We start from the raw sequence: 13380 nt of genomic DNA on the forward strand, positions 1-13380 counted from the left end.
TAAAACAAAAGATTCTTATGGAATTGCACATTTCTCCCTTAGGAGGGCACTCGGGATTTTTAAAAACTTACCACAAGGTTAAGAAGGAATTTTTTTGGGATGGCCTTAAATCAGATATTCAAAAGTTTGTGGCGGAATGTTTGGTTTGCCAACAAAATAAAGTTGAAACAATTAAGACACCGAGTCTATTACAACCTTTATCCATTCCAGGCCAACATTGGGAGGAGGTTTCAATGGATTTTATCACAAGTTTACCCAAGTCTGAGGGAAAGAGTGTCATCATGGTGGTAGTTGACAAAATTACCAAGTATGCACACTTTTGTGCATTATCACATCCATTTAAGGCCAATACAGTTTCTACTGCATTTATGGAAACAATTCAAAAGCTACATGGAAACCCTAAGATTATTGTAAGTGACAGAGATCCCATTTTCACTGGAAATTTTTGGACAGAATTATTTTCTTGTCTTGGTACTCAGTTAGCTCATAGCTCATCTTATCATCCTCAATCTGATGGGAAAACTGAGATAGTAAAAAAATGTTTGGAAGGATATCTTCGTTGCTTTGTATCTGATAAACAGACACAATGGGTCAAATGGTTGCCTCTGGCTGAATGGTGGTATAACACTTCCTTCCATACAGCAACAAAAATGACCCCATTTATGGCACTTTATGGGTACCAACCACCCTCCATCACATCATATTTAAGAGAAAATTCTAAGGTTCAGGAAGTGGAACATCACATCGAACATCAACAACAAGTCCTCCAACTCTTAAAGGATAACTTCATGTTGGCACATAATAGAATGAAACAACAGGCAGATCAACATCGCAGTGATAGAAGTTTTGATGTAGGTGATTGGGTATTCCTACGGCTACAACCATATAAGAAAATGTCCCTCAAGCAAGCTAAGAAGGATAATAAATTATCACCAAAGTATTATGGTCCGTACAAGGTGTTGCAAAATATTGGTACTATGGCATACAAATTGGAGCTTCCTACAGCTTCTCGATTGCACCCAGTTTTCCATGTTTCATGTTTAAAGAAGGTTATAGACGAAAAGCTCCCAGTTGAAACAATATTGCCAGAACTTGACGAGGAAGGAAAAATTATATTGGAACCAGAAGCAGTCACAGAAACAAGAACTCGACAGCTACGGAATCGATCAATATTGGAGTATCTTATCAAGTGGAAGAACTTATCTGCTGAAGATTGCACATGGGAGGATGAGAATTTTATACAGAAGTATCCAGAACTACTCAAGCATTGAGGACAACACTTTTTTGAAGGAGAGGGGCATGTTGGGTCCCTATAATACTAGTGATTACCCCATTACTATTGTAATTATACCCCTTATTAATATTGTTGTGCCCTTGTTGCCCCCATATTGTTATTACTGTGCCCCATAGAATCCCTCTATTGTTATTTTTGTGGCTTTATATTATTATTGTTAGGTCGGTTGGGTTATATTGTGACTCCTTAGACTCCTATATATAGAAAGGATGTTTTTTCATTTGTATCATCGAAGAATTGTTCATTTATGTAATGTAAAGGAGGTTTCCCCCTCGAAGAGGCTGAATTCTAAGGCGTTGATCTATCTTTTCTATCTTTTCTTGAGCTGGTTTCATAACAGAAAATATGTACTGGAGCTACATATCTATATTTTTGTCGACCCTCGGCATAAACCTTCACTTAGTACTTCATCTTACATGTATCTAAGGGATACATTATAGTAGTGTTGATGAGCCCTAGTATGGATCCTGAAGTTGTGTTTGTCAAATAGTCAAAATCAACCCCCATTTCATATAAATTCCACTGAATAAGATCTCTAATTTTCTATATATATATGTCTACTGTGGGGGTACAAAATCAGGTATTCAGAACCCAAAGTGCGAATATAGAAAATTGATGATTGATGCTGGAAGTCCAACAATAAGAATTTGGGTTGCTCACAACTGAGATTCCAAATCAAAACAAAAAATCTCCTTAAGGGATTAGAACAGAGAAAAATTAGTGTGTTTAACTAATCCAATATATGGGAGTTTGATGCAAGTGATGATGCTGTCTCTTGACTTACCCGAATATCAGTGATGACGAAGTCAGATTGCAGCTGTTGTTGATGATTTTGATGGTGTGGTACATGGTATAATTGGATGTTTGGTGTCTCAATTAACCAAGCTGCAAAAATTTTGACTGGATCTATTTGCTGGTCTCATTTGAAGTTAGAGTTGTTTTTTGATGAAGCTAATTTTAAAATTGGGCGGGATTATTTTATGTAACTGCACATAATGGTTCACAATGCTATTGAATGAGGTATTGTGCACCAGTCGAGTGGACTTGGAATATGGATTCAACATCGTTATTAGATTTATTTTAGATTTGGATTAATCAAGTATTCAAGAATTTAGATAGATTAAATTTATTTTTATTTTTAATAAGAAAAAAATTATTGATTTTCATTAAGAAAAAGTAGATATATACTTTGGCATTTCATTTTTAATGTTTTTGCATGCCATATATTAGATTTTAAAATAAAATGGTTAAATTTATAAGTATCTTATTTCTGAAAATTGCGTACTATATCAATTTTTACAAAAAAAAGCTAAAGTTTTCTATGATGACAAATATAACATATATGATTCAAACGTGACAAAAACATATCATGGTCTATGAAAATTTTTATGGATGGATGACAAATAAATGAGATGAAGGAAAAAAATTCAAGGGCATCCCTTTATAAGTTAAAACTCCCTAAGTTGCAAAAGGATTCCTTTGTCGAAAATTGAGTAGAAAATCCTCCTTTGCACACAGTTGCATCCCTTCTTTGATAGGAGATCTTCCACTTGATTCTACTCTCTATAGAAATTATTAGAGGCCACTATTTGAAAGGTATTCATCAAAGATCTTATGCATTGCATCCAGAAAGTAAGGGAAGGTGGTCCAAATTTTGTTCTCAATTGTACCCAATCGAGGATCATCTTGGAATGTCCAAACATAGGTAAATCTTCAATTGCAATCTAGTTAGAACATAGAAGAGCCCCCCAAGAGTATGATTAGCTAAACTCTAACATTTGACCCTGTGCCACTATACTAATTGAAATGGAAGTTGTTGTCTTGCCTCAAAACCAAATGTCTCCCACTTCCACAAACCCTGTTGGTGGATGCTCCATAAAAAATAAAAATAAAAAAATAAAGTATGACCATAGATCCATGAGTCAAAAATGTCTTCTAGGTTATTCCTCCTTCACTCTCCATATCTCCATAAAATATGCGAAGATCTATAAATAAGCGTCTCTAGTATCTAGTTTTGTTTGTTCAAAAATCTTCTCATTCCTACTTCTCCATATGCCCCACAAAATATAGAAAGGCATGGGACAATATGCCTTGAAACCTTCAAACCATTGAGTGAGACATCTCTAAATGGAAACCATGTTCCATATTACATGTATTTTAAGTGTTTGAAGAAGCCCATTCCATACTGGTACTATAAAAGGACATGTTAGAAATAGATGTTCCACGTCTTCTAAATCTGCTTTGCATAAAGAGCATCTTCCAAGATCTTGAAAGCCCCTTTTATGTTATCCCAAGTTAAAATATTATTGTGGACCACCAGCCACATAAAACATTTTAATTTGAGAGGTATATCCCATCTCCACGTGTTATGAAACCAAAAATAATTATCATTCAAGCCACGTCCATGAGAAATATGTTTATAAATCTCTAACTGTAACCTTCCCATTTTAGCTTTTCTTTCTTCTCAATGAGTTTAAACCTGTTAGACTTAATTGTGTTGTGAAACATGCCCATTCCACAAATAGATCCTTTGGACATCCAAGTTCAAATGCATTAATCTAATAACTTGTAACAAAAGAAGATTCTCAATCACAAGAGATTTAGTTCATAAAGTAAAGCTTTCTCTTATGTAAATGCTCATGGATGCAAATAGAAAGAGTATGTATTACCTCCACTCCTTTGATATCATCTAGTCCTATTTCTATCCTATTCCCCCTTCCAACCTCACATCTCAGATTTCCTAGTAGCCAATATTTGTTTCTCATCATGGTTCTCGATATATAAGATGCCTCCTACTTCTTTGGAGCCGCCTCTTTAATCCATTCCTTAAGCTATTTTTTTTTTAAATATTTCTCTTTAATAACCTATTACCAAATACCTTTTCCCTGGAAATTCTTCCATAATTTCTGGACAATTAAAGGCTTACTAAAATATTATGTGTCCTTTATACCCCACCCTCAATCCTTCTCATGTCTCGCAAGCACCTCTAAATAGACAAAAAGTATATTATTTGTGGATTTAGGCCTAGCCCAAAGGCACCTAGCTATAATAGCATCAATTGTTTTAATTATATATTTAGGCAGATAGAAGCAATGCGTCCTATATAGAAATACTCCTAAGGGCTGCTTTGATCATAATCAACCTTTCTCCCAATGATAGACACTTATTCGACCATTAAAACATCTTATACTGGTAGTACAAACATTCCACTCCGGGCATATTTCCACTAAAAATTTCCATGCCTTCTCTTTATCTACCATGGTCTCTTGAAAAATGGCTAATGTAATATTTTTCATAGTTATAATACTATGATTAGAGTTTATTTTTGGGGTAGATCCCAACCCCCTAACATTGAAAGACATAAATATCATAAATATTGTAAGTGGTCGGGTATAGGCTCTCTAAGGACCCGAGAAGCAATGAGTTTGTAATCCCCCATAGATAAACAGGGATATAGGACTTCTAGTCTAGTGGATGGAGAAACCTCCATGGTGGATTGAAAGGATTCATGAAGGTCTGAGGATATTGATGAAAATTTTCAAACCTTCTTGAATTTAGTACCTATCTTCTTCCTCATAGTCACATTCTTCTGAGAGTTGGGGCTAACAATAAAATCATCCTCCACAAAGTAAGATTTTTTTATACATAATGGCTCAAGGCTGATAGATTCATTAAGTGCCAATAAGAACGTTTCAAGGTATTTTGAGACTAGAGAGGATAGGTTTCCTATAAAATACCCAAATATGATAGTAGGGGATCAAGGATGACCTGAACTACTAGAGATTCCATCCTTCCTTCCTAGGACCCAGACGATGGAAGGAGATTCTTTGTAAATTGTAGTTGATTCAAACATGACCGGAATGTGAGGATGGGGAACAAAGGAGGTCAAGGAGGAACCCTTATAGATAGGTATAAAACAAGATTAATAAATGTCTCAAGAAGGTCACTTCCATGATCTAACGAAACATTGTATTTATGTAAATCTAAGGCATCATAAGCACATGCATCATTATGCTTTGTAGAATTATCTTCAAGAGAAGGGATGATCATATAATTGAGTACTTGAAATAATAGGGACATAGGATTCCTGATTGCTAAGCTTTCCTTTTTGTAGCAAATCGATGGAGTCTGGGTCACTCATAGTTCCTCGACCCAAATTTTCTACTGGCCCCAAACTGCTTTGGGCAAACTTCGATCAGATGACTAGTTTCATGACACCTCAGGCATATAAAGGGGATACCCCAGAAATTGATGTCATGTCTGAAGGAAAATGACCCCCAATATAAGTCTATCTCAGTTGACATACCTCCATTAAAGTCCACTTCAACCAATGCCCAACCTACCCTCTTGTCCAACTTCCCCAAACTCCCCTCCTCTATGAAAAAAATTTCCAATCTTGTTATCAATTGCCATTATAGCCTGATTAGGCCAAAGTTCCAAAGGAAGTCCAAGAAGCTTCATACGTAATATCTTATGATGAGAGACATCCTTTAGGGGGTTAAAACATGCACTCTGCCTCTTGAGAGATAGAAACCCACGGTCCCTGACCTAAGGAAGATGTATATTTTATTTGTGTCCTTTGTGCTAAGAAAATGAAAGCAAAACCATCCTTTGAGTAAGATACTGAACTTCAGACAATATTTGAGAATTGGTGCCCAAATTTTATCGACCCATCCCTTAAGAGATTCCTTAGACACCTTAGTGAACTCCCACTTGCCAACTAGATCCTAATGCTTGAGGCTTTCCAATCTATCTTAGAACATGTCCACCTGTAGAACCAAACTTTGTACCTGTGTTGCAACCTTAATCAACATTTGAGTACAATGTTGGGACTTCTACAATTTTTAATTTAGACCATCAAAGCCCTACCTTCCTCCTTCATAGATGATCTCAACATAAGAGCCCTCTACCACTCCTTTGACATGCGAAGAAACATTATCACAACTCCTCAAAAACCTATGAGAATTGTTTTTGGCTTCCATAGTGGCCTCCAAGAACTCTTTCTCTCCAGACAATAAATATCGAAGGGAATCCAAAGAGTGTGCCATGTCAAGGGCACCAAGGTTGACCCAAACTATGACCTTGCAATCCCTAATCGAAAAACTCCTTTCCGCTAAACTATAACCCAAACTAATCACTAAAGACCAAAATATCCTCACCTCCCCCAATGGTCGCCACCTCTCGACCGATCAAAAAAGAGAAGACTGACCACCCACCTATCATGAGCCAAACCTCCAAATGTAAAATGCTTGCTACCCTACATTGGTAGCCCTGATATACATGAAAATTATGTCACAAACCACTACCTCTTCTACCAATGTGGTGCCAAATCCAAAGCCACCATGCAAGACTTTGACAATGGAAAAACAAGAAGCTTAAAATCTTGTGTTGCCCCTACATGGCAACATTCATAAAAAAAAAAATCTAAAATTATAAATGAGGAAATCCCGAGGACGCAACCAAACAATATTCAAAATAGATAAAATTAATTAGAATCCCATGAAGGTTGTTATTAACAGTTAATATGCCAACTCCCGCAGTAATGAAAAAGGACATGAATTAAAAAAAAAACAATATGACTCGATCACCAATAAATCAGTCATAAATGTTGGACCACCAAAATATCTACCACCCCAGATAAAAATAACTACTAGAAGGAAAATTTGAACTCTTCTAGACCCAAAGAGAAAGATCTGAACCATAGGGTAGATACATAGATGAAACCCTAATCAACTTCCTATAGAGGATAAGAAAAGTTATGAAAATTCCTCATAACCATAATATAAGGATATAAACATAAGAGCAAGAGACAGTAAATCCACCACAACCTAATGTATCATACCCAAATACTATGTCTCAATAAGGCCCATAAACAATAGAAGCTTTCACCAATATGGGCGATCATGAACTAAAGGATCTTCAAAGTGCCATGATTCATACTTGATGCTTCTTTTGCATCCCTTTAGCTAATAAGAGCCTTTACTTTGTATGGTAACCTCCCTTATCCCATATCGATGCATAGTCCACACTTTCTCTTAGCCTTGGCCACTGAATCTGTGACAGCTATAACAAATCTTGATAGAGAGGCTTCCAATATAACATTGGACACCAAAGATAAAACAAATGTGTCAGGGGAGAAACATTCCTTCAGAAGACCAATAATCACTTAAACAAGAGATATTTAACCACCTAAAATATTTGAAAACACACAAAGTCCATCACTTGCAACCCGCAACACCATCTACACATTACGCTTCCCACTCCATCACAAAGCTTCCAAACCGTTGTCTTGAAACCTTTCATCCCAAGACCTAAAACTTTCATGTGAAAAGCTAGTTATTTACACCTTGTCCAAATCCTCTCTCGTGAAATTCCTTTACATATGAGTCTCTCCATCCTCATTGACTTCTCATTGTGCCTTTGATCTTGCAACCCTACCCTTACCTATTTAATAATAGTCACTTTTCCTTGAAAGGGTTGGGTAGATGCCTCGTATTCTAAAAATAGATCTCGCCAAAATATAATAATAGTGAGAAACCAACTTGTAAAATAGCAATTGGAACATTCAAAAATTCCCTTAGAGGTTTGTTTCCCTCTACCTTAATCAAACTAGCATAACCACCTTCAAAACTTCGCCCATATTACAATAAATGTGCAAAGGAAGGGTAGAGGACCAACAAAATGCATCTTTGGAAACACTATAGAGGCCTCTGCATTTCCTAAAATTCAATTTAATGAGAGGGTTCAACCTATTGGTTCACAGTCAGAGAAATTCTCCCCTGAGAGATATTATTGGCATCAAACGCATGGAATGGAAACACGTGCTTGAAACACTTAAGAAAGACATATGGAGTGCAATCAATGTGAGTATCAACTAAATTATTATTGGATTTTTTTCTAAATTTCATTGGTATATATTGAACATGTGTATGATAAGTTTAACTTCAAATAAGACTTTGTATCTAATAATGCATTGTTTATCTATTGTAGCATACCTACCGAATAGATTTGTCAATGGAACAATGGTGTTATAAAGCAATATCTCAATGCTTGAGAACTTGCTGATATAATTTGTATAAAAAAAATTATTTGAAATACAAAACAGATGAGGATAGGATGGAAAATGTTCCTAGTAGAGTAAATGAAACCAATTGGATAGAATTCGTTAGAATACGATCTGACCCTAAATTCAAGGTAAAAATGAAAGACAAAACTAATTGTTATCATCAAATGAGATTTGACTTTGAATCCTTGCACACAATCAACTTCAATCTAACCATACATTTTTTGGAGAAGGAAAAAGTAAATAAGGAAAATAGGGAATTAGAGCAAGAGACCTAGACTTCTTGTCATAGAGGTCACTATAGAATTGAACATGATCTTGTAAGTTGTAACCAAATCTATTTTTTGTTCACAATTACTAACTACAAATATACTTAACTATACTATTGTATTTTTTGTGACTATAATCAAACTTTGAATCAAAATGATACATTTGTAACTAGGGTTGATTTGTGGATGAAATGTCATACAAATAAGGATGGCACTCCAATGTCATCATTTAGTGCAAATAGAATAATAAGTTCCCAACCTATTCTTGTATCTATTTAATTTTTTTCTTTTTTTTAATATTAATGATATTTCTTACATGTATTTGTTGAAATGTTGTCATTTCTAGCAACAATTTGAATCAATACAAAATGTTTCAGCGTCTCCTTCATATGCAACAAAGGAAGATTCCATTCCAATAGTTTTGGGGCCTCAGAGAAGGGGTCATGTATGTGGGGTTGGCTTTGAGGTTACTCCAACTGATTTGTTTGGAAAAGAGAGTGCTTACAAGAAGAAGTTACATAATACAGAAGAAAAATTGAGAGAAAAAGAAAAGGAACTTGAAGGAAGCTGTTGAAGAATTAATGGAATGGAAAGCTTCCACGGAGGAGGGAAAATAAAATTGCCGAGTTGATTCAGAACCAGCCAACAACGTAAGAATTACATGTGTAGAATATTTAATTTTTTATGTATGCCATCTTTGAATATTGTGATTTTAAAAGCACAATGCCAATATGAACATGATTGTATTGTTGTAGGATGCATAACTAATGAATCATTGATTTTGAAGCTTAATCCTTCATTTTCTGATTTCATGGTATCTCGTGCAAACCATTTATTTTTTAATTCATGAGAATTTTCGGAAAAAATCACATAGACAGTATTTGGTCGACGCGTTTTTGAACCAGCCAGTGTGGTTCATCTTCAGGAGAAGATGAAGAGATAGATCTCAGAGAAGGGTTAAATAAGAACCTAGGTCAGCCTAACGGTCAGAAGAAATATGACTATATTTGACTAGGGGGAAATTAATATTGAAAACCAACTAAATGGTTAAATAAGAGTAGGGAAGGGGATCACTTTAAGTTGCTTAAATAATAAATAATAATTTAATTTATTTAAATAATTATTTAATATATTAATAAACTTATTCATTCTTTATTATATATATATATATATATATAACAATAAATAATAAATAAACAATAATACATTGAAAATTATTTAAAATAAATTTAATAATAATAATGAATAAAAATCAATAAATCATAACGATGATGTTAGTAGTGATAATAAAAGTAATAAAGGAAATTGATCACAGATACATAATATAACTAAAAAACAATAAAAATAAATAAAAAGAGGGGGAATCCTCTGTGAAAAAAAATAAATAAAGAAAGGGAAAAATCTCAGAAAAAGAGGAGAAAGATTAAGAGGAAAACGCGAGAATCCAATAGCTACTGATTTTCCATCTGTCATTCCTATAAATGATATTAGAGGACCACTCAATTTCAATGTCTTCCCTAAACTTGCAGTGATGAAAATGAGAAATTTTTTGCTACGACCTTGGCCTCCTCAATGCATATGTGACGCTTCGTCTTCACTACATGTTCCGCTAAAGCCAAGGATTTGGTACTCCCATGTTTAATATCTTTCTTTAATCCTTTGGTTAATGGATCAACTTGTTTCTCTGATGTATGAGGTCTGACATGAACATGGGATGACATAAACACCTTTCAAATCCATAGGGTTCACCTGGTCTTTAATTGACTTTAGGGAGCTTCTAATGGTGTTGAGGGGTCTAAAGGTTGAGGGAACATTATGTTTCTTCAGGATTCTCACAATCTTGTCTATCGTCCCTTGGATGAAGGGGAGGTGAACTCCTGAATATCGATCAAATGTGTCAGTTTTAACTTTAGGACCCTTTCCAGCTTTGAGGAAAGCTTTAACACCCTGTTGCCTACTATAACCATTCTGGATAAAAAAATCAAGGAGACGGGACTTTTCCGTAGAAAGGTGGTCTTCATTTGAAATTATTAAAGCAAGGGTGGCTAATGTGATGAGAACACCTATTTTCTAAGCAGGAAAATGGTGGGAACTTGCATGAAGATATTGCTCAGTATGAGTCTTTTTTCGATACACCTAATGGGAGAAATAACCACCAGCCTTTCTAGAAATGAGGACATCAAGGAACGGAAGGCAACCATCCACTTCTCATTCCGTGGTGAACTTTATGGAGTTAGACTGATTGTTAAGATGCTAAAAAAAGCTATTTAACTTGTCAGGCCCGTGTTGCCAAATGGAGCAAGTATCATCAACAAATCTTTTCCAAAGTTTAGGTTTAAAAGCAGTTGAGGGTAAGGCTTTAGATTCAAAGTCTTCCATGAATAGGTTTGCAATGATAGGGGATAGCAGGGAACTCGTGGCCACCCCAATGGTTTGTTCATAGAACTCACCTTCAAAATAGAAAAAAGTAGAAGTGAGGCAAATCTCAACTAATATAGTAGTGTCAGGATCTGTAAGGCGAAAGATTACATCAAGAGATTCCTTGATGGGGATGTTAGTGTATAGGGAAATAATATCAAAACTGAGAAGACTATCTCTAGGATCAGATTTCAAATCTTGTAATTCAATAACAAATGGTGCAGAGTCTTTGACAAAGGACTCTGTCCGACCTACCAGGGGCTTAAGCTTCGTGGCTAAATATTTAGCTAAAAGATAGGTAGGCCCACCTATGGTGTTGACAATGGGTCTAAGGGGAGCCCCTTATTTGTGAATTTTAGGGAGCCCATAGATCCTGGGAGTGATAGGGTTACTCTCAATAAGCTTATGGCTAAAGGAGCTAACAATGCTACTCAATTTAATGGCAAGAGAAATTGACCTAGAAACATTTTTCAAGGGATTTTTGTCAAGATTTCTGTAGCTTTCGTTGTTGTTCAGGTGATCCAACATCTTCTTCTGATAATCTACCTTATCAAGGATGACAGCAGCCCCACCCTTATCTGCTTTTAAAACAATGATGTCCAAGTTCCTATTCAAGGATTTTAGGGCATCAAACTCTTCCTTACTGATGTTAGGCTTAGGGGGCTTAGCTTTCCTTAGGATAAATGCACAATCTTATCAAATAATATTTTTAATATTATCTGGAAAGTCCTTTATCCCATATTCGACATCACACATAATGTCTGCCACCGGAATTTTCTTTGGAGCAAGGGAAAAATTTAATCCCTTCTCCAAAAGCTTAAAGACCTGAGGAGGAAAAGAAAAACTAGATAAATTAACTACTTTGTTATTAGAATTATTAATATAATTATTAATAGGATAAACATTATTATTGTTATTATTATTTTTATTATCACTTTCATTATTATTATTCTTAATAAACCTAAGACCTCTCTTATTTATATTATTCATTTAGTTATTTATATATTTTTATTTTTATTTTACTCATTTCTTCCTAATCGAATATATATATATATATATATATATATATATATATATATATATATATATATATATATATATAAATAAAGAATGAATAAGTTTATTAATATTAAATAATTATTTAAATAAATTAAATTATAATTTATAATTTAAACAACTTAAAGTGATCCCCTTCCCTACTCTTATTTTACCGTTTAGATGGTTTTCAATATTAATTCCCCCTGAGTCAAATATAGTCATATTTCTTCTAACCATTAGGTTGACCTAGGTTCTTATTTAACCCTCCTCTAAGATATGTCTCTTCATCTTTTCCTAAAGAGGAACCACACTGGCTAGTTCGAAACGTGTCGACCAAATACTTTCTATGTGATTTTTTCCGAAAATTCTCATGAATTAACAAGTTATGGATCATAGAAGCTTGAATTGAATATTTATTTTTTAGCAGAGTTACTTAAGTCCTAGTCAGGCTTCACTAGAACAGACTCCATTGACTCCAGGACAACATATTCATGACCCAATTGGTGACTCAATAACACAAGTAAGTTCTATACTTGTTTATTTTCTTTTTTAATATTATCTTCTTAATCTATGGAATCTCACAAGAATTTGTTTATTTGTAGGGTCAACCGCAATTACTACCTTCAAATATAGGATTGAACATAATTTTTTTTTTACTTACATATTTTAATGGTTAAGTGAAGGTTGCAAAAGGTTACATAAAAATCACTGAACCAAATTTTGTCATGCCCAATGGAGAATAATTAGGAGAGGTCTTTTACTTTGTGTGCCCACAATTAATCTTGGTTGATGTTGATTATGAAATCAGGCTTAAGCGTAGAAGTAATGGATGTGAATATTTAGCAGATGTACTTAACACTTTTATATGTTGGAACAACAATGACATTGTCTTGCTCTATGATTGAGAGAAATGACTTCGGAAATTACTATCTCGACTATTTGAGGATGGCGAATGCAAAATGTGATAGCCTAATTTTGATTAATATCAGAGCTAAGATGTTGGATACACGATTACTCTTATCCTTCTATAAGATATACGTTCCTTTACATCAGATGTACTACATTGTTCTTGCTATTGTTTGACTATTGTTTGTATGTTGGATATATAGTCTTATCATGCTACATATATATTGTTTTATCATGTTTTGTAAATGTTGTGTAAGGGTTGCAAGCTTTGTGTGATATAGCCAGAATCCTTTTCAATTATGGCTTAAACAACTATGAAACAATGTTTCACTTTACTAATGATAGATATTTGCATTTGAGGATAGGGGTAAGTTGCAAATTTCGTTGAAAAT

This window comes from Pinus tabuliformis, chromosome 7 (assembly GCF_031772625.1).
Source record: "Pinus tabuliformis cultivar Carrire ecotype Pingquan chromosome 7, CPIR1, whole genome shotgun sequence".
Taxonomy (NCBI): Eukaryota; Viridiplantae; Streptophyta; class Pinopsida; order Pinales; family Pinaceae; genus Pinus; species Pinus tabuliformis.